This window comes from Cibotium barometz, chromosome 38 (assembly GCF_041138505.1).
Source record: "Cibotium barometz isolate CiBa-2024 chromosome 38, ASM4113850v1, whole genome shotgun sequence".
NCBI lineage: Eukaryota > Viridiplantae > Streptophyta > Polypodiopsida > Cyatheales > Cibotiaceae > Cibotium > Cibotium barometz.
The window spans coordinates 47,698,841-47,721,899 of NC_141083.1; the positions used below are offsets into that span (position 1 = coordinate 47,698,841).

Genomic DNA, 23,059 nt, shown 5'->3' on the forward strand with positions numbered 1-23,059 from the left:
GACAGTTAAGAACAAGTGTCCTATCCCCAGAATTGATGAGCTTCTGGACAGTAGGCTAAGTGGAGCCTAGATCTTCACAAAGATAGATCTCAAATCAGGGTATTATCAGATCAGGGTATTATCAGATCAGGATTAATGAGCAAGATATCCCGAAGATAGCCCATCAATACTTGATATGGGCATTATGAATTCACTGTCATGTCATTTGGATTGACAAATGCCCCAGCTACATTCAATCGCCTAATGCAGGACATTCTCAGAGAATACTTGGATGATTTTGTTCTTGTTTTCTTTAATGATATTCTGATTTACTCAAAGAATGCAGCTGACCATGAAGCTTATGTCAGAAAAGTTCTTGAGATTCTAAGGAAGCACCAACTCTTTGCAAAAAAGAGCAAATGCACTTTCTCTACTGACGACGACCGTGTTGAATACTTGGGCTTTTTGGTATCCAAAGATGGAATTTCTCCAGATTCCTCAAAAGTCCAAGCAGTCATAGACTGGCCTGAACCAAAAACAGTGAAAGAAATCAGGGGATTCTTGGGATTGACTGGCTGGTATAGAATTTTTATACCAAAGTATGCTCTCATAGCTTCCACCCTTACTAATCTTCTCAAGAATACCCCGTTTCAATGGTCTACCAGGTGCTAGAGTGCTTTTGATAAGCTGAAGACTGCCTTGGTAAACAAATCCTATTCTAAAGTTGCCAGATTTCTCTCTACCCTTTGAGGTAATAACTGATGCCATTGGTTTTTGTTGAAATTTGAGCAAAATGATGAGCTATGGTGGATCAAACACTAGAATCAACATAATTAACAAAGTGATTAGTTAAGATGTAATTAGTGAATAATTAGCACATAGATTAATGTAGGCATGGATACTCAAAAACCAGCAAATTCTCATTAGGGCTATGCCTCGATTTATAGAGTTTACATCAAGCATCTAATCCCATTGATTTCTCCATGATTCACTCCCAGAATATCTCCACCTTTTGCCTGATTCTCTCCACCTCTTCTCATATCCCGGAATATCTCCCAGAATATCTCCACACTCCTAAATTCCCTCATGCTACCCATTATTCTCTCCCAGTACATTCTTCTCACCTTTTCACAGGTTCTTTCACAATTACATCTCCTCTTTTATAGCCTCTATCCAAGAGCTTGTTCCCACACACACCCTATTCACTTGTATATTTCAACACCTCCCCTCAAGTGAATAATCCTAGCACACCTAGACCCTATACCAAGTTTGCCTCCCCTTACTTGGAAGTCCGCGACCAGTGTTTACTCCTCCCCTCAAGTTATCTCAGCACACCTGGACCCTGTATCAAGTTTCTTTCTTACTTGACAGTCCGCGACCAGTGCCTCAAGTCCCTAAACTCCATAGTCCTTGACACTCTCTCTCTCAATGTGTCCAAGGCTACTATAAGTGCCCGCGACCTTGACTAAAGTGCTCACACATACATCTACCACGTGGCCTACATCATCGGTGGCTCAGAGATGGTTTTACTTTATTGGGGCAGGTTACATTGGGTTGTGGGCTCTCTCTCTCTCTCTCTCTCTCAGAGATTTTCACATGGCTCCTCACTCTTTGGAGCCTCACATCTTCTCTTTTCTTCAGTCTTCTTCTCGTGTGGCAGCATCTCTCCATGCGTCCGTCTCTTCTTCCAGTCTTCTCGGGGCAGCTTCTCTTTTTGTGGCAGCTTCTCTTCTCGTGTCCATGTCTTCCTTCAGATCTTCTTCTCGGTGTGGATCCTCTTCTTGGGAAGAGATATTCTTCTTCTTTCATGGTTGGGGCCATGAGCTCGTCCGTCAGGTCTTTTTGCTCCATGTGAGCAACATGTTTCAATGTTTTGCTGACAGTTCCTTTGGGCTTTTTATGTTTATTTTGTATCATTATGCAATGCAAACCCAAAATTATGCAGGAGGTCTTACCTCTTGCCTTAATCTGGACAAGGGCAATGTCTGTTCCCATTTTTACACTGATAAAATGTGCCCAATACATAATGTGTATAGCATTCATTCTCATGCACATTCCAAATGCAACTCTGGCTGTGAATAATCTTGAATTTGAGTGAGATTTACAAGCATTAACCAAGGTTTGAATGCCAAATGATGATTTTCACAAATTTATCAGCACAATTTTGCCAGAAATTACATTAAATCAAGGGTAACCAATTTGTACGGGATGGTTGGAGTATCAAACCAACTTCGATTTGAAATCTGAAGTTATAGGGATCTGTATCAGATACCTAATGGTTAATTTGAACCCTCAATTGCACCAAAGTACAGTGATTAGTACTGATTAATCATTGATTAGCAAATTAATGCTCTGTTTTGTGTGCAGAAAACAGAGTATGCAGGGAGTCCAGATCTGGTGCCTTCCACTTCAAATGAGCTCAAATGCTTTCAAAGGCATCAATAGCAATGAGTCTAGTAGAGGATTACGCCAAGAAACACAAGATTTGACCAAATATTGAAAGCTTAATCTCTGTTTTACCAAAGTCACCTGCAGATTTGATGAAGAGCTTGGATCTCAATGTAGACTTGATGAAATTGATTTCTGTCTTCACCAGCTTGTAGAGCATGCTTGATTACCCCTTGGGCTAGGAGGAATTGAAGCAATGTGATTTGATGAAGTAGCAATGTCAAAAATAGCTCAGAAAAACGGCGCCCTTCATTCTGCAAAATTCTGCAGTTCTGCGCTGAATTGGCCCACAAGATTCAAGGTGAGTGTAGCCCTATGAGTCTTCTACAAGTACCTAAAAGGGCTTAGCATAATGTTATGTGTGCAAGGAGAATGGAGTCCTCCACTGGCTGGGGGTGAAGGGGAAGGTGAAAAAACTCACTAAAAACTGATTTTTTTGCTAATTACTTACTAATCCTGATTAATTCACTAATGGGCTCATAAATCTGGTTGATTCTAGGCATGGCTCTGATAACATGTTGAAATTTGAGCAAAATGATGAGCTATGGTGGATCAAACACTAGAATCAACATAATTAACAAAGTGATTAGTTAAGACGTAATTAGTGAATAATTAGCACATAGATTAATGTAGGCATGGATACTCAAAAACCAGCAAATTCTCATTAGGGCTATGCCTCAATTTATAGAGTTTACATCAAGCATCTAATCCCATTGATTTCTCCATGATTCACTCCCAGAATATCTCCACCTTTTGCCTGATTCTCTCCACCTCTTCTCTTTTCCCTGAATATCTCCCAGAATATCTCCACACTCCTAAATTCCCTCATGCTACCCATTATTCTCTCCCAGTACATTCTTCTCACCTTTTCACAGGTTCTTTCACAATTACATCTCCTCTTTTACAGCCTCTATCCAAGAGCTTGTTCCCACACACACCCTATTCACTTGTATATTTCAACAGTTTTGCCTTGGGAGATGCACTCATGCAGGAAGGTCATGCAGTGGCCTATGAATCCCGAAAACTCAAAACGCATGAGAGGAATTATACTGTCCATGACCTGGAACTACTTTCAGTAGTATATGCCCTGAAGTTGTTGAGACATTACCTACTACTGGGTCAAAGATTCACTTTGATGGCAGATCATCAGAGCTTAAAGTGGATCTTCACTCAGAAGGATCTCAACATGCGCCAAAGAAGGTGGATGCAGACCCTGCAGGAATTTGATTTTGAAATCAAGTACCTCCCAAGCAAAGAAAATGTGGTAGCAGATGCCCTCGGCAAAAAAGCCTCCTTGCTTGCAATTACTGTAGTGTCAAATCCTTTGATTATTGAAGCAAGAGAGAAGATCATGCAAGGATAGATTCTTTGGCCCTATTGCTACCTACTTATGTAGGAAAGCAAAACTCCACAAGAGTTAAACCGAGTTCAAGGGTACAGCCTGGATTATGGAATTATGTATTATAATTGCAGGCTATGCATTCCCAATAATGAGGGAACTAAGGGTCAAATTCTGAATGAAGCCCATGACAGCCTTATTGCAAGACATCCAGTTTCATCAAAACCTACATGTCTATGAAGAAAAGCTTCTTTTGGCCTCTTGAACTAAAAAAGGATGTACTTAATCATGTACATCAATGTCTGACATGTCAAAAAGTCAAGGCCGAGAGAGTAAAAATGCCTGGGAAGTTACATCCATTAGACATCCCCCAGATGAAGTGGGAATGCATCAGTATGGATTTTATTATGAGATTACCTTCAGTGCAATCAGGTTACAACTCCATCTTCATGGTAGTTGATAGACTAACCAAAGTTGCCCATCTTATTCCAGTAAAATAAACCTACACTGTAGTGGATGTGGCCAGAGTGTTCCTCAAGGAAATCTTCAAATTGCATCGCCTACCCAGAAGAATAGTAAGTGATCAAGACCCCAAATTCACGTCAAGATTTTGGACTACATTTTGCGAAGCAGTAGGAGCTTTCTTGGATCTCAGCAGAACTTACCACCCCGAGACCGATGGTCAAAAAAAAAGGGTAAACCAAGTAATCAAAGATATACTTCGGTCATGCTGTGGTAGGGAACCCAAGAAGTGGCTAAGTTATCTGCACCTCGTCGAGTTTGCCTACAATGCTTCTTATCACCGAAGTATTGGGATGAGCCCTTTCAAAGATCTGTATGGACAAGATTTCTTAACTCCATTAACTTGGTCCAACCCGTTGATTAGGGTTGAGATGTCCAGATAGATGCTTGACGACATGGAGCAGTAGATGCAGTCAATTCGCAAAGATATAAAAGCTGCCCAGGATAGATAGAAACAATATGCAGATAAGAAGAGGACAGACAAAAAATTCGAAGAAGCAGATATGGTCTTCATTCAAGTGTGCCCCAAAAGAAGTTCTCTATCTCTTGGGAAGTACAAGAAGTTATCCCCCAGATATTGTGGGCCATATCTGATTACAAAGAAAGTAGGTGACTTAGCCTACGAGCTTCTTCTGCCTCCTCATCTCAAAGTACATAATGTATTTCATGTCAGCCTTCTTAAAAAGTATGTACCAAGCCCGAATCATGTGCTTGATATGAAATCTTAACTTCTTTAACCCAAGGGCAGATGGAACTCCAACCTGAAGAAATCCTTGATGTTCGAGAGAAGGTTCTCAGGAATAGAATTCTGAGAGAATTATTGGTTAAATGGAGGTTCTATCCTTTTGAAGATGCCACCTGGGATAAAGAAGCCAAACTGTTGTGGGATTACCCTAGTTTGCGAGATGAGAACATCTTGCATTTTTCAAGTGGAAGAGAGTATAAGATTCCTCCCCAGCCTCTCAAGAAGTCCAGTATCTTCCCCTGTAATCAAATCCCTCTTCAGAAATATAAAAGATCTTGTTGCTAAATGTTTTGGCCTAGAGAGAGAAAATCTTCTAGAGAGAGGTGATTCAGTTTTTAAATATTTTTGGATGGAAAAATATCTCATCTTATTAAAATAAATTCCCCCGAAACAGAAGTTCAAAAAGAATTTCACAAGGTGCATTGGAAACAAATTATAATCTGTTCAAAAGGCTAAGGGCCCAGATTTTTTAAAAATTTTAAATTAAGGTTCCTATGGACGAATAAGATTAATCCAAATGTAGGGAGGAGATAAATTGGAAAATAAAAGAAAACCCCCCCAAAAAAATGAGTAAATGTTCACATAAGATGAAGAGTGGACTAAGGACCAGGAAAATAGTTCAAAATTTGATTTTTGGGATTCCCCCTCATGAAGCACCTTTTTCCCATCATTGATTTTGAGTTTTAAATCAATAAAATTAGATATTTCATCTCTCCTCTTTCCTAATTCAAAATTGGATCCAAAAAGTGAACTAAACTGACCCAAAAATGGTCAAAATTTGACCAAACTGATCTAGAAAATTCTAGAATCAGTTTGCTTGGTTAGAAGCTCACTTTTTCCTATAAAAAGAAGCCTCCCCCTTTGTAGAAGCTTAATAGTGTTTTATGCACTGTTACTCTACTCCTCCCTAGAGCCAAAAACAGTGAATTTATTGATAATTCATTAGTTTTTGACCATTTCCTCTTCAAAAGAATTGGTCGCCACTCTTGTTGCAAACAAGAGTAGATCCCTCAAACCATCAAGCCAAAGGAAAGTCACAAAAATTCATGTAAGCTAGAAATCCTCCTTTTTCTTTATTCCATTTAATGGTTTTCTAATTTTTGTTTTCTTTAAAATGAAAAATGATGTTATGCCTTGTTGGAAAGGCTTTCCCCCTCTCTTCATTCTTGAATTTAGCCTTTCTTTATCCTAGATATGTAATCAAATTCTTAGAATTAAACCTTTCATATTGTTTCTTTTTAAAAAGTGGAATTTGATTAGTTTAGAATGCTTTAAACCATTTGGGAAAATTTCTAAGTAACTTGAGAATAAAAAAATTTGAAAAATGATCAGCCATACAAAGGAGGTTATGGCAAAATTTTCTTAAATTTTGTGAAATAAGTTTTATCTTTTATTATTCAGAAAGAGTAATTCCCACCGTTTGTGTATTCTAAAAGTGTTATTTTCATTCTAGACATAGAAAAATGCATATTAGAAATATTTTTATTATAAAAGTGTTATTTCCATTAGAATTAATTTCTATGTATTGGAGAATGTTTTTTATTCTAAAAGTGTTACTTTCATCAAAATTGATTTTTATGCATAAAAGAATTTTTTTATTATAAAAGTGTTACTTTCATCAAAATTGATTTTTATGCATAAATAGATGCATAAAAGAAATTTTTTATTATAAAAGTGTTACTTTCATCAAAATTGATTTTAATGCATAAATAGATGCATAAAAGAATTTTTTTATTATAAAAGTGTTACTTTCATCAAAATTGATTTTTATGCATAAAAGATTTTTTTTATTATAAAAGTGTTACTTTCATCAAAATTGATTTTTATGCAAAAATAGATGCATAAAAGATTTTTTTTAATTACAAAAGTGTTACTTTCATCAAAATTGATTTTTATGCATAAATAGATGCATAAAAGATTTTATATATATATAAAAGTGTTATTTCCATAGAAGTTGGATTTTATGTATAAATAGATGCATACAGAATTTTTATATCAAAATAAGAGTTCTCTTTAATCCTATGTTTAAATCCCATGAATATTGGTAAATGAATAAGTAAATACTCTGTGAGAGAAAATTCTACCGTTTCATATTCTGTAGGATGGTAATGAGAAAACTCAGAAAAACTATCGAAGTCGGAATTTTAGATAAATGATTAATTTATTCCTTATAGGAATTCGTGATTAGTTTTGAATTGCAAATACTCAATGAATGAAATTCAGAATAATAGTAATTGAAATCTCACCCCCCTTTCGAGAAAGGTAGTTCAGGAAGGACCTTACTAGACTCGAACCTAGAATCAGACTTTGACCAAGACCAACCTCTTCGCCAGTTTTATGTGACCAGTTTAGGAAAATACACTTAAATCACCCACCGAATCTAAAACTAAGTTGAGACCCTTTGATTTTGATCTGAGGATCAAGGTTACAGAATTCAGACCTGCGATCAGAAAGTCTTGGGATATGGATTTAAGATATACTCATTGTATTCAAAAGAAACTCAAAACTGAAAACTTGCATAGAAACCCTATTTTCTTAAAGGACTGTCTTACGCCAGAATGCTGGAGGGAGCATTTGGTATATGTGTTTTTCTAAGGGAAGTTTGGTTGTAACAGCTAGCGGGGAGTGTTCAAAGGACGGCTCACGCGGCGGCAAAAACTTGCCCAAGTCTTGACCAACCTTGGTATGGTGAAAAATGGTGTGCTTCCGGGTACGATGGGCGAGGGACGACGAAGCGGTCCCTGAGTGAAGTGCGACGACACCTAAGGAGGATCTTGGAGGGTTCTGACTAGGCGATGCACAGGCTCGCGGTGCATAGGACACCCATGCGTATGTCGTGGAAGATATATATTATTGTAATCTATTACTGGATCTCGTTGGCTGACCACCAGAAGAGTGATACTGTTTTTTGTGAGAAACAAGGATTGAATGAAAATTTTGAGTTATGACATCTGTAAAACCAATAATTGTTTGTCAATGGATTGTTTTATAAGTTAAAGTTTAAAGAGGAGTGTGTGCGTATCTGTATTCTAAAGCAAAAGTTAAGAAAGGCATTCAATTATGGGTGGGTGAGTACTTGTTTGGTTCTACCAATTCTAGTGGTTGGGCGGTGGCTAACCCATGGGCCGGATGGGGGGAATCAGTAGAGTTTTAATAATAAATTGATTAATAGGAATACGTTTAGAACTCGAGTAGTTAAATAAAAGCCTGAAGACTTCTCTACTGAATAGATCAACAGGGGGGCTGTGCCTGATTCAATTAGGAAAAAAGCATTGATCCCTTCAAGTTAAATCTGTAATAGTTTCCCTTCTATCTGGTTTATTGAGATGAAGGTTAGTTCAATATCTTGACTTCGTTAGAAAAATTCGTGGAATCGTCCCCGTTTTTCGGCCATGGAAAATTTTCCCGGTTTCGGTTTTTGGAATGACCACCAGCTTAGTCTCGTACCCAGACATTCGAGGGCGAGGCCTCGAGCGGGAAACCCTGCCCCGCACATGAGGGAGCTACCAACTACCAGGAATCTGGTGTGCGGAGGGGGCAGTGGGATCTCATAGTTGGTATCAGAGCACTGTTGTAAATTTACGTAACAGCAGCAGAAATTGCTTAAAATTTTAAAGTAAATCTGGGAAATAATGTTTTCGCTTGTTAATATTATGTTGAATGAACTTCAAAAATTGAAAACTCATAAATTAAATTGGAAATTTATAGATAGATACCCCGAATCTATCTGGCATTCCTGAACTCTCCCAGAGTCAGGATATGATAGCCTTTACATTCGAGCACCTCATCAACACTGCTACGACCCGAGTAAGCAGAGTGAGACTCGCACGTCATTTTGAGAGTCTTTACTTTCCTGATCTTGTAGAGCGACATTGATATATGTGGTTCTTTGTAGGACGATGTATTAATATCAGTACTAATCATCAGAGGCTCAGGCAAAATATTTCCTTAGCCATGATTCTAATAAGGCTAGGGTTTGTTTAGCATGTACAACTCTTTAATCATTCACCCAGGAACTTCAAAATTTCATGCCGAGTTTTTAGGCTTCTTAGCCGCTTTATCCCTAGAAGTAGTATTATATCACCTCTTTCTGTAAAAATGAATCGTGTTTACCATGGCGTCTCCTTCGCAGTTTTGCTTCTTTATGCGTACGCGATTAAGGCAGTGATTTTGGGAGCCGTGATCCTCTATGTATATATCAAAAACTTTTGTTAATAAATGAGGTTTTGTAATTAAAAAAAATCCAAATTGCTTTCATAATTGTGAATATGGTTAATCTTGTTCAAGAAGTATGATGAAATAATTATATATTTAAAGATAAATCTCAAAAATTAAATAACCATAAATCAATTGTCAAAGTTAAGTAGACAAAAATCTCATTTTATCAGAATCATGAGACGCGTGGCCTGTGCAAGGCAACCGGATCCTCTAACCGATGAGGGGGAAGAGTTAGATCCGTATGTTCGTAAAGCCCTGCATAGATCCCAACCTGGTCCCTTTAAGGGTGAAGGGGAGCAGTTAGGTGAACTAGTGGACAAATCTTAAAGCTTACCTTAGAAAGAGGTTTTGTCCTCCGGGCTTCCTTGAAACTAAAATGAATGAGTTCTTGGAACTAAAGCAGGATAGCCGGACAATTGAAGAGTACCATCAAGCTTTTGCCCATCTCCTCAAATATTCTCCACAATTGGATGAAGAGCAGTTGATGGCCAGGTTCATTCGAGGAATGAACGAGCCATTGGACACCGTAGTAAAGAATGCCAAACCTGTCTCAATGGCCGAAGCAGTAAGAATGGCAAAGGACTTTGCCAAAGCCTTTGTTGTTTCCCGCCAAAGCCTGCTGCACCCTCTAACTTTAAAAGATTCCAAACCTCGAGAAGTACTTCAAACTTTCCTCCCCCAAAGAGGCAGAAAGACCCAAATCGGAATTAGGATACTGGGAGATTCAGAAGTGAAGGAAGACCTTTCCCAGAGAACAATTTCTCAGGAGCCCCACCTCTTTCAAGGATTCAGAGGGATGAGCTCAGAAGTGAGAATCGTTGTTTTGGATGTCAGGGTTTTGGTCACCATCTGAAAGACTGCCCGACTCCCGCCATGTCAAGGGGACAAGGAAGTCAAGGACCGAGAGTGCAGAGACCAGTCCCTTTCTATCCATCTCATCAAAATCAGGGCAATCCCAGGAGAACTCCAGCTCAACCATCTGCCTCTATCCAGAGTAGCCTCAGAACTCCTTCCCAGAACTGGGGCAACCAAAGAGAAAGAGTTCCACCTCTCAGACTGCAGCAGCCAGAGCAATCACATTAGCAGAAGTAGTGGAAGAGGAAAGAGGATAGATTTATGCAGCAATTGAAAACCAAGGGCCAAATTGTCAATTCTCCGTCATCCATACTCTAGCTGAGTATCAGGGTAAGCCTTTTAAGCTTTTGATTGATTCAAGCAGTACTCATTCATTTATTTCCCCTGGATGCTTGCGTAAGCTAGTCTTAGATCAGAAATCGGGGAAACCTATGCAAGTTAAATTGGCCAGTGGAAAGATTCTTTCACTCACCTTGAGACAGATCGTATTCAGTTCAATCTAGATGGGAATTTAACTATCTATCAATTCAGAGTTATACCTTTGGGAGTTTTCGACGGGATCCTTAGAATGGATTGGCTCCACAAAAATCAAGCTGACATTCACTATCATAATGGAACCATTTCCTTCCGTGACCTTCATGGAAATAAAGTTCAAGGAAGTGGAATTTCAGGATCCCCAAGTCTGCAATTAGTAAAAGCTTCTAAGTTACTAAAAGGACTTAGAAAGAAGCAGCTTATTTATGTTGTCAAAATGAATCCAGTAGACTCAAAGTTAAAAGCTAAAGAACCTCAATGGTTAAGTGATTATGATGATTTATTCTCAGCAGAATTAACTAAGATGCCTCCGATTCGAGAAGTAGATCATGAGATAGAATTGTGCACCAGTTCTCTTTCAGAAAACGAAAGATGGAACGCTAAGACTTTGTGTGGACTACAGAGGTCTCAGTCAACTCTGCCTGCTGACAGTTAAGAACAAGTGTCCTATCCCCAGAATTTATGAGCTTCTGGACAGTAGGCTAAGTGGAGCCTAGATCTTCACAAAGATAGATCTCAAATCAGGGTATTATCAGATCAGGATTAATGAGCAAGATATCCCGAAGACAGCCCATCAATACTTGATATGGGCATTATGAATTCACTGTCATGTCATTTGGATTGACAAATGCCCCAGCTACATTAAATCGCCTAATGCAGGACATTCTCAGAGAATACTTGGATGATTTTGTTCTTGTTTTCTTTAATGATATTCTGATTTACTCAAAGAATGCAGCTGACCATGAAGCTTATGTCAGAAAAGTTCTTGAGATTCTAAGGAAACACCAACTCTTTGCAAAAAAGAGCAAATGCACTTTCTCTACTGACGACGACCGTGTTGAATACTTGGGCTTTTTGGTATCCAAAGATGGAATTCCTCCAGATTCCGCAAAAGTCCAAGCAGTCATAGACTGGCCTGAACCAAAAACAGTGAAAGAAATCAGGGGATTCTTGGGATTGACTGGCTGGTATAGAATTTTTATACCAAAGTATGCTCTCATAGCTTCCCCCCTTACTAATCTTCTCAAGAATACCCCATTTCAATGGTCTACCAGGTGCTAGAGTGCTTTTGATAAGCTGAAGACTGCCTTGGTAAACAAATCCTATTCTAAAGTTGCCAGATTTCTCTCTACCCTTTGAGGTAGTAACTGATGCTAGTGGTTTTGCCTTGGGAGATGCACTCATGCAGGAAGGTCATGCAGTGGCCTATGAATCCCGAAAACTCAGAACGTATGAGAGGAATTATGCTGTCCATGACCTGGAACTACTTTCAGTAGTATATGCCCTGAAGTTGTGGAGACATTACCTACTACTGGGTCAAAGATTCACTTTGATGGCAGATCATCAGAGCTTAAAGTGGATCTTCACTCAGAAGGATCTCAACATGCGCCAAAGAAGGTGGATGCAGACCCTGCAGGAATTTGATTTTGAAATCAAGTACCCCCCAGGCAAAGAAAATGTGGTAGCAGATGCCCTCGGCAAAAAAGCCTTCTTGATTGCAATTACTGTAGTGTCAAATCCTTTGATTATTGAAGCAAGAGAGAAGATCATGCAAGGATAGATTCTTTGGCCCTATTGCTACCTACTTATGCAGGAAAGCAAAACTCTACAAGAGTTGAACCGAGTTCAAGGGTACAGCCTGGATGATGGAATTATGTATTATAATTGCAAGCTATGCATTCCCAATAATGAGGGAACTAAGGGTCAAATTCTGAATGAAGCCCATGATAGCCTTATTGCAGGACATCCGGTTTCATCAAAACCTACATGTCTATGAAGAAAAGCTTCTTTTGGCCTCTTGGACTAAAAAAGGATGTACTTAATCATGTACGTCAATGTCTGACATGTCACAAAGTCAAGGCCGAGAGAGTAAAAATGCCTGGGAAGTTACATCCATTAGACATCCCCCAGATGAAGTGGGAATGCATCAGTATGGATTTTATTTTACGAGATTACCTTCAGTGCAATCAGGTTACAACCCCATCTTCATGGTAGTTGATAGACTAACCAAAGTTGCCCATCTTATTCTAGTAAAATAAACCTACACTGCAGTGGATGTGGCCAGAGTGTTCCTCAAGGAAATCTTCAAATTGCATCGCCTACCCAGAAGAATAGTAAGTGATCAAGACCCCAAATTCACGTTAAGATTTTGGACTACATTTTGCGAAGCAGTAGGAGCTTTCTTGGATCTCAACACAGCTTACCACCCCGAGACCGACGGTCAAAAAAAAAGGGTAAACCAAGTAATCGAAGATATACTTCGGTCATGCTGGCAGGGAACCCAAGAAGTGGCTAAGTTATCTGCACTTAGTTGAGTTTGCCTACAATGCTTCTTATCACCGAAGTATTGGGATGAGCCCTTTCAAAGATCTGTATGGACAAGATTTCTTAACTCCATTAACTTGGTCCGACCCATTAATTAGGGTTGAGATGTCCAGATAGATGCTTGACGACATGGAGCAGTAGATGCAATCAATTCGCAAAGATATAAAGCTACCCAGGATAGATAGAAATAGTATGCAGATAAGAAGAGAACAGACAAAAAATTCGAAGAAGCAGATATGGTCTTCATTCAAGTGTGCCCCAAAAGAAGTTCTCTATCTCTTGGGAAGTATAAGAAGTAATCCCCCAGATATTGTGGGCCATATCTGATTACAAAGAAAGTAGGTGACTTAGCCTACGAGCTTCTTCTGCCGCCTCATCTAAAAGTACATAATGTATTTCATGTCAGCCTTCTTAAAAAGTATGTACCAAGCCCGAATCATGTGCTTGATATGAAATCTTAACTTCTTTAACCCAAGGGCAGATGGAACTCCAACCTGAAGAAATCCTTGATGTTCGAGAGAAGGTTCTCAGGAATAGAATTCTAAGAGAATTATTGGTTAAATGGAAGTTCTATCCTTTTGAAGATGCCACCTGGGATAAAGAAGCCAAACTGTTGTGGGATTACCCTAGTTTGCGAGATGAGAACATCTTGCGTTTTTCAAGTGGAAGAGAGTGTAAGATTCCTCCCCAGCCTCTTAAGAAGTCCAATATCTTCCCCTGTAATCAAATCCCTCTTCAGAAATATAAAAGATCTTGTTGCTACATGTTTTGGCCTAGAGAGAGAAAATCTTCTAGAGAGAGGTGATTCAGTTTTTAAATATTTTTGGATGGAAAAATATCTCATCTTATTAAAATAAATTCCCCCGAAAAACAGAAGTTCAAAAAGAATTTCACAAGGTGCATTGGAAACAAATTATAATCTGTTCAAAAGGCTAAGGGCCCAGATTTTTATGGACGAATAAGATTAATCCAAATGTAGGGAGGAGATAAATTGGAAAATAAAAGAAAAACCCCCCAAAAAATGAGTAAATGTTCACATAAGATGAAGAGTGGACTAAGGAGCAGGAAAATAGTTCAAAATTTGATTTTTGGGATTCCCCCTCATGAAGCACCTTTTTCCCATCATTGATTTTGAGTTTTAAATCAATAAAATTAGATATTTCATCTCTCCTCTTTCCTAATTCAAAATTGGATCCAAAAAGTGAACTAAACTGACCCAAAAATGGTCAAAAATTGACCAAACTGATCTAGAAAATTCTAGAATCAGTTTGCTTGGTTAGAAGCTCACTTTTTCCTATAAATAGAAGCCTCTCCCTTTGTAGAAGCTTAATAGTGTTTTATGCACTGTTACTCTACTCCTCCCTAGAGCCAAAAACAGTGAATTTATTCATAATTCATTAGTTTTTGACCATTTCCTCTTCAAAAGAATTGGTCGCCACTCTTGTTGTAAACAAGAGTAGATCCCTCAAATCATCAAGCCAAAGGAAAGTCACAAAAATTCATGTAAGCTAAAAATCCTCCTTTTTCTTTATTCCATTTAATGGTTTTCTAATTTTTATTTTCTTTAAAATGAAAAATGATGTTATGCCTTGTTGGAAAGGCTTTCCCCCTCTCTTCATTCTTGAATTCAGCCTTTCTTTATCCTAGATATGTAATCAACTTCTTAGAATTAAACTTTTCATATTGTCTCTTTTTAAAAAAGTGGAATTTGATTAGTTTAGAATGCTTTAAACCATTTGGGAAAATTTCTAAGTAACTTGAGAATTAAAAAAATTGAAAAATGGTCGGCCATACAAAGGAGCTTATGGCAAAATTTTCTTAAATTTTGTGAAATAATTTTTATCTTTTATTATTCAAAAAGAGTAATTCCCACCGTTTGTGTATTCTAAAAGTGTTATTTTCATTCTAGGCATAGAAAAATGCATATTAGAAATATTTTTATTCTAAAAGTGTTATTTCCATTAGAATTAATTTCTATACATAGAAAGATGCATATTGGAGAATGTTTTTTATTCTAAAAGTGTCACTTTCATCAAAATTGATTTTTATGCATAAACAGATGCATAAAAGAATTTTTTTATTATAAAAGTGTTACTTTTATCAAAATTGATTTTAATGCATAAATAGATGCATAAGTTTTTTTTAATTATAAAATTTTTACTTTCATCAAAATTGATTTTAATGCATAAATAGATGCATAAAAGAATTTTTTTTATTATAAAGGTGTTACTTTCATCAAAAGTGTTATTTCCATAGAAGTTGGATTTTCTGCATAAATAGATGCATACAGAATTTTTATATCAAAATAAGAGTTCTCTTTAATCCTATGTTTAAATCCCATGAATATTAGTAAATGAATAAGTAAATACTCTGTGAGAGAAAATTCTATCGTTTCATTTTCTCTAGGATGGTAATGAGAAAACTCAGAAAAACTATCGAAGTCGAAATTTTAGATAAATGGTTAACTATTCCTCATAGGAATTCGTGATTAGTTTTGAATTTAGTTAAGCAAATACTCAATGAATGAAATTGAGAATAATAGTAATTGTAATCTCACCCCCCTTTCGAGAAAGGTAGTTCAGGAAGGACCTTACCAAACTTGAACCCAGAATCAGACTTTGACCAACACCAACCTCTTCATCAGTTTCAAGGAAAGACGATGTGACCAGTTCAAGAAAATACACTCAAATCACCCACCGAATCTGAAACTAAGTTGAGACTCTTTGATTTTAAATTTGAGGATCAAGGTTACAGAATTCGAGGAATTCTGTTTGGAATTCAGACCTGCGATCAGAAAGTCTTGGGATATGGATTTAAGATATACTCGTTATATTCAAAAGAAACTCAAAAACTGAAAACTTGTATAGAAACCCTATTTTCTTAAAGGACTATCTTATGCCAGGATACTGGAGGGAGCATTTGGTATATGTGTTTTTCTAAGGAAGTTCAGTTGCAACAGCTAGCGGGGAGTGTTCAAAGGACGGCTCACGTGGCAAAAACCTGCCCAGGTCTTGACCAGCCTCGGTATGGTGAAAAATGGTATGCTTTCGGTACGATGGGCGAGGGCCAAGGAAGTGGTTGGTATATGTGTTTTTCTAAGGGAAGTTCGATTGCAACAGCTAGCGGGGAGTGTTCAAGGAACAGCTCACGCGGCAAAAACCTGCCCAGGTCTTGACCAGCCTCGGTATGGTGGAAAATGGTGTGCTTTCGGTACGATGGGCGAGCGCCGAGGAAGTGGTCCCTGAGTAAAGTGCCAGGACACCTAAGGAGAATCTTGGAGGGTTCTGACCAGGCGATGCACGGGCTCGGGGTGCTTAGGACACCCATGCGTACGTCATGGAAGATATATATTATATGATGGACCAATGTTTATTGTAATGTGTTACTGGATCTCGTTTTGCTAACTAGCTGGTCTCAAGGGAGAGTCCAGAGTGATACTGTGTTTTGTGAGAAACAAGGATTGAATAGAAATTTTGAGTTATGACATCTATAACCAATAATTGTTTGTCAATGGATTGTTTTATAAGTTAAAGTTTAAAGAGAAGTGTGTGCGTATCTGTATTCTAAAGCAAAAGTTAAGAAAGGCATTCAATTATGGGTGGGTGAGTACTTGTTTGGTTCTACCAATTCCAGTGGTTGGGCGGTGGCTAACCCATGGGCCGGATGGGGTTAGGCTGGAATCAGTAGAGTTTTAATAATAAAATTGATTAATAGGAATACGTTTAGAACTCAAGTAGTTAAATAGAAGCCTGAAGACTTCTCTAATGAATAGATCAATGGTTGTGTGCCTGATTCAATTAGGAAGAAAGCATTGATCCCTTCAAGTTAAATCTGTAATAATTTCCCTTCTATCTGGTTTATTCAGATGAAGGTTAGTTCAGTATCTTGACTTCGTTAGAAAAATTTGTTAAAAAAATAAAAATAGTGGAATCGTCCCCATTTTCCAGGCATGGGAAATTTTCTCAGTTTTGGTTTTCAGAATGACCACCAGCTTAGTCTCCTGCCCAGACATTCGAGGGCGAGGCCCCGAGTGGGAAACCCTGCCCCGCGGATGAGGGAGCTGCTTCCGCTGCCAACTATCGAGAATCCGGTGTGTGGAGGAGGTAGTGGGATCTCCCAGCCCATTCCGCGCAATGAAATCAGCAGTGCTAGCAACGGAAGTAGCACTTCTTATGCAGGGCAGAGCCTCTCACTTGGGGCCTCGCCCACGGATATCTGGACAAGAGACTAATCCCTCGATTCTTCCAAAAGTGAACCCGGAAAAAACTTCCCTCGCCCAAAAAGCACGGGTGATTCCTCCAAGATATTTTTATTCTAACGTAGTCAAGAGCCTTAACTAACCAAACTAATCCAACCAAACCCGTAAGTCACATGGTCAGATCAAGGAAGAAACTTGCACTTGGATCATAGAGACCAACACTTTTTTCCTCATCGAGAGGCACAACCGTTGATTCTTTTCCATAGAACAAGACTATCTGGGATTTACTTCATCTATCGTACCATAAAAGAATTGAGTCTCATTTTAGGGATCCATCAATCCAGCCTAACCCCATCCAGTCCTATGGGTTAGCCAACCGCCCAACCACTATAGTGATAGGATCCATTTAGGAATTTAGTTATGTTTTGTCTCGGGTACCAGGGAAAAGAGTTCCCAGGCCCCCTAGCTGACGCTTCATGCAAACTTCAAGATAGTCACACCTCTTACACACCCAATATGAAATTGCCTGTTTCACAGATTCAGCTATCTTTAAAACAATCTTTTAATGAAACCATAGTATCACTGATCATAATCCTCCAAAATATCCGGTTGAATTCTAACTTCCAATCATTCCTTCATCGGTGTACCTATGGCATCATTGGCAACTAGAACACTCACCACCTATCCACTCAGGGGCCTTTTCAATAGTTCCTAGCTCATAGTACCCATAAATATATTCACTTATAAAAATTCAGATGGACTCTCTGTTGAAGATCAGCAAGATCAACCAACAGATCCATATAAAAGAGCCATTGACTCATTCGTTGAGGACCAGCAGGGTCAATCAACCAGATCCATGCCCGAGCTCAGAAAATAACTCTAACACCTTGTTCCATTTTCTTCCTCGACGCACGCATGGGTATCTTCGGTGACCCAGAGCCTGAGTGATGAAAAACAGGTAGAGGGAGAGGAGACACACACAGGAGCAAACCCTAATGTATATTGCAAACCCTAACCATAGAGGGAAGCCATTTCCCTTCTCACACAATGCATAAAGCCATAATCCATAATCTACAACACAATGCATAAAGCCATAATCCATAATCCATAATCTACAACACACTACTTGTGTTGTGTCCACACACTATGACCAGCTGGACGCGGTCATTTATGTCTCACAAATGTTACTACCTAAAATGCCCGCACATAGTGCAACTGGCACAAGCTAACATCGAGCTTGAATCTCAACAGCTCCTCTCAATGTAAGATCCCTGTCTCCATCGCACAACGAATTCAAGGGTGCTAGTAGCGGAAGTAGCACTTCTTGCACGCGGCAGGGTCCCACACTCGGAGCCTTGCCATGGATATCCGGACAAGATACTAATCCATCAGTAACCCAAAAAATTTCCCTTGCCCGGAAAGCATGGGTGATTCCTCTAGGATAAATTTTTCTCTAATGTAGTCAAAAGCCTTAAATTAACTGTACTGATCTGACCAAACCTGTAGTATCAAAGTCAGATCAAGGAAAAGATTGCACTTGGATCATAGAGACCAATGCTTTTTTCCTCATTGAGAGGCATAACCGTTGATTCTTTTCCATAGAACAATTTTTATCCGCGATTTGCTTCATCTATCGTACCATAACAGAATTGAGTCTCATTTTAGGGATCCATCAGTCCAGCCTAACCCCATACAGTCCCATGGGTTAGCCAACTGTCCAACCACTGTAGTGATGGGATCCAATTAAGAATTTGGTTAGGTTTTGTCACGGGTACCAAGGAAAAGAGTTCCCAAGCCCCCTAGCCGAATATTCATGCAAACTTAAAACTAGTCACACCACTTACACACCCAATATGAAATTGCCTTTTTCATAGAATCAGCATCTTATAAAAACAATCTTTTAATGAAACCATTGTGTCACTGATCATAATCCTCAAAATCTCCGGTTGAATCCTTATTTCCAATCATTCCTTCATCGGTGTACCTATGGCATCATTTGGCAACAACCAGAACGCTCACCACCTGTCCACTCAGGGGCCTTTTCGATAATTCCTAGCTCATAGAAATATATTCACATATCAAAATTGGAATCTCCGTTGAAGATTAGCAAGATCAACCAATGGATCCATATAAAAGAGCCATGGACTCATCCATTGAGGACCAGTAAAATCAATCAACCAGATCCATGCCCGAATTCAGAAAACAACTCTTACTCCTTATTCCAATATCTTCCTCGACGTACATGTGGGTATCTTTGGCGACCCAAAGCCCGAGCACCGTATGGTTAGCACCCTCTAGGATCCTTCGCAAACCACCTAGCGCTTCACTCATAGGCCGCTTCCTTGGTCCCTTATCCACTGTACCGGAAGCTCACCACTTAAATCAAACCGAGGCTGGTCAAGACATCAGCCGACCTTGCTACGCGAGACGTCCTCCGTTGACTCTCTGTCTCAGCAGTTACAACTTTAACAGGTAGGTCTCTAGGACCTCATTCACAAGACGGTCAAAATGCTTCCCCAGCATTCTTGACATAAAACAGTCATTTAAAAATAGATTTCACATACAAATACAGTTCCCACAATATTTTCATTTTTTTCATCACTCCACATCCTTTCACATTAGTCCCCATCTTTTCTCATCTTCTCACAATTTTTTTTTCATCGATCCCTATCACATCACATCATTCCCACATCAAATCACATCCAATCCATCATCCACACATCAATCCACATCATCCATACATCCATCCACATCGATCCACATTATCCACACATCAATCCACATCTTCCATACATCCATCCACATCAATCCATATGTCAATACACATCATCCATATATCCATCCACATCAATCCACATTATCCACACATCAATCCACATCATCCATACATCTATTCATATCAATCCACATTACCCACATCAATCCATATCATCCATACATCCATCCACATCAATCCACATTATCCACACATCTATCCACATCTTCCATAAAACCATCCACATCAATCCATACGTCAATCCACATCATCCATACAGGATCCAAGGAAGATACAAATTGCCATGTAGCCCAATTTGAAGCTCGATGGCAAGCAAGCGATTATTAGGCTTTATACAATGATCCAATTAAACTTCAGTAGTTTGCAGCCACATTAGAAGGTAAAGCCATGAGTTGGTTTAGCCAATATGGTATTCCATATTTTATTAATTATAATGCTTTGAAGGTAAAATTTTTGCAGAGGTTCCGAAAGGAAAAGACTCCAACCGATGTTTTGAGAAAACTCAGGGACATTAGGCAAAAGAATATGTTGGTGGAAGACTATGCTCAAAAATTCAAAAATTTGGTTGAAAGATTGCAGGGCAATGAAGACCCACTAATGAGATGTTGGCCGGATATTTCTTAAAAGGATAAAGGTATAGTTTGAAGAATGCTATGGCAAGCATTGATATTGCTGGAGGAATCAATGATCTTGTTGCTACTGCAACAAGAGTTGAAAAGAGGCTAGGTATGACAAAAGCAAAGAGTAGTAGAGATAACAGCTCTGATTCCGAAAAAGGGTCAGATACAACATCCGACTCAGACAAGGAGGAAGTTTCGCATACATCATCAGAAAGTGATGGAGAAGAAAACAAAAGAAAAAGAAAGGAGAGAAGTAAGAAGAAAAAACATAAGGATAAGCATCCCAAAGAGGTGGATTTGGTAAGTAAATTGAAAAAGTTTGGGTATTCTGTGGTAGCACCAAAGGAGAAGCAGTATTGTCACATTTGTGAAAGGGATGGTCACAACACAGCTCAGTGTTGGTACAATCCTAAAAGCAGAGGACAGCCTACACCTGATGCAGGAAGAGGTAGAATTGATGTAGGGGCAAATCAAGTAGCTCCATTTAGGGGGAAGAGCACCATTTCAGAGGCCTAGACCTCCAAGACCACCATGGAGGGAGCAGGAGAATAATGAAAGGAGACCACCAGGTGGTGCTGTGCCTTGTGTGTACTGTGGGGCACGAGATCATTGGGTAGGCCTGAATTGTCCATTGTGGGTTAAGCATAGAGAAGAACAAGGAATGCCTGTGCTAAGGTATCATCAAGGTAACCAGCAAGGAGGACAACAACAACAACAACAACAGCAACAACAAGAGAATCAGCAACCAGCTCAAGCTAATGTACTTTTGGTTGACCTCTCAGATCAAAAAGAGTATAACGATGTTGGTCAACCAACTCAGGAGCAGCACAAGCAAGAAGATAAGGAGGAGTGGCTTTCTGATGAAGGCATGCCAGTTCATGATGTTGAAGTGGCTTTCTGATGAAGGCATGCCAGTTCATGATGTTGAAGTCATGGCTATCACTAGATCCAAAGCAAAGGGACCGATAAATTGGAAGGAACAAAAAGGAATTAGAGATCAAGTCCAACAACAGATTCAGAAGGAGCAGAGGCAACAGGCTGTGCCTGCATCAAAGTCAGAAAGTCAGTCCGACCAACAACAACAAAAAAACAACATTAAACTTGAGGTAAATCAGAACAAAGATTGGTTTGCGGTACTCATCAACTCTCCCTTACAATTGTGCTCAGTGTCAGCTTTTAAGGAGAGGTTGTTGAGGAAACTTTAGGATCAGGATAATGAATTGTTAGTTCATCAAATAGGATTCCCAGCAGTAAACAACATTGATCCAGCAGATGTTGATTTTGTTGTGCGTGTAATCAAAGTTCAGTTTGAGGGTAGGATTTTTGCAGATGTATTATTGGATGGAGGATCCGGAGTAAACATTTTATCTAAAGTTGTTTATACACAAATGGGCTTGGGAAAGTTGGCCCCAGCACCTTTTCAGGTGAAGATGGCAGATCAAACAAGAGTACAACCATTAGGAATTCTCAAACAGCAACATATTGACCTTCTTGGTCAATTTTGTCGTCATGTGAATGTCAGATTCAGCATCCTCTTATGAAATGCTATTGGGAAGACCTTGGCTCAGAATGGCCAAAGTCAGACAAGATTGGGGAGACAATGTGGTTGTTATAAGAAAAGGGAAGAAGAAAGTGACTATACCTATGCAAGGGAGGAAGAATATTCCACTCAAGGAGAAACCATTGTTTGCACAAACTATCAACTTGGCAGAAGAAGTTGAAGATGATGAGGAAGAAGAATTTCTAAAGGCAAATCCAATAATTGTTCTAGTATTTGACGTGGATGTGGAACAAATATTACAGCCGGATAAAGAATAGGCTCAGGACAGGTCCGCCGATGTAGCACCTGGACAAGAGATTCAGGGAACAAAATTCCGACAGCTAATGGAACACAGCACAATCTTCTACCAAGGAACAGATTGAGCAGGAGGAGAAGGATGCAAGAATTATGGCTGAAAGAATCTATGACAAGAAGTTTGGCACTTCTAATAGGGTTAAGGAGGATGAATTGAAAGAGATTAATTTGGGTACAGAGGCTGACCCAAAAATGGTAAAGGTAAGTGTCCATGCTGAAGGAGAATTTTTGAAGGAGTTGTTACAATTGTTGCAAGAATACATGGATGTATTTGCTTGGGAGTATTCTCAGGTGAAAGGTATAGACCCTGCATTACATCAACATCATATTAACTTGCAGAAAGATGCAATTCCGATTGTGCAACAAAGGTACAGAATGAACCCTAGTTTTGCAAAGTAGGTTAAGGAAGAGATAGATAAGTTGTTGACAGTAGGCTTCGTCAAGCCAGTGAATGAAGTGTCATGGTTGTCCAATTATAGTGATACCTAAGAAGAATGGGAAGCTAAGAGTATGTGTGGGCTATAGAAAGTGTAATGCAGCAACTATTACTGATCCTTTTCCAATGCCCTTTTGTGATGCAGTGGCAGGGCATGAAATGTATAGCTTTCTGGATGGATTTTCTGGGTATAATTAGATTCACGTTGC

The 23,059-nt window shown here is 39.0% G+C and overlaps 1 pseudogene; it reads left to right on the top strand.

Annotated features, from left to right (window-relative positions):
• The first annotated feature begins 22,101 nt into the window (after positions 1-22,101).
• LOC147616811 (uncharacterized) lies at positions 22,102-22,813 on the top strand (annotated as a pseudogene).
• Positions 22,814-23,059: the final 246 nt, after the last annotated feature.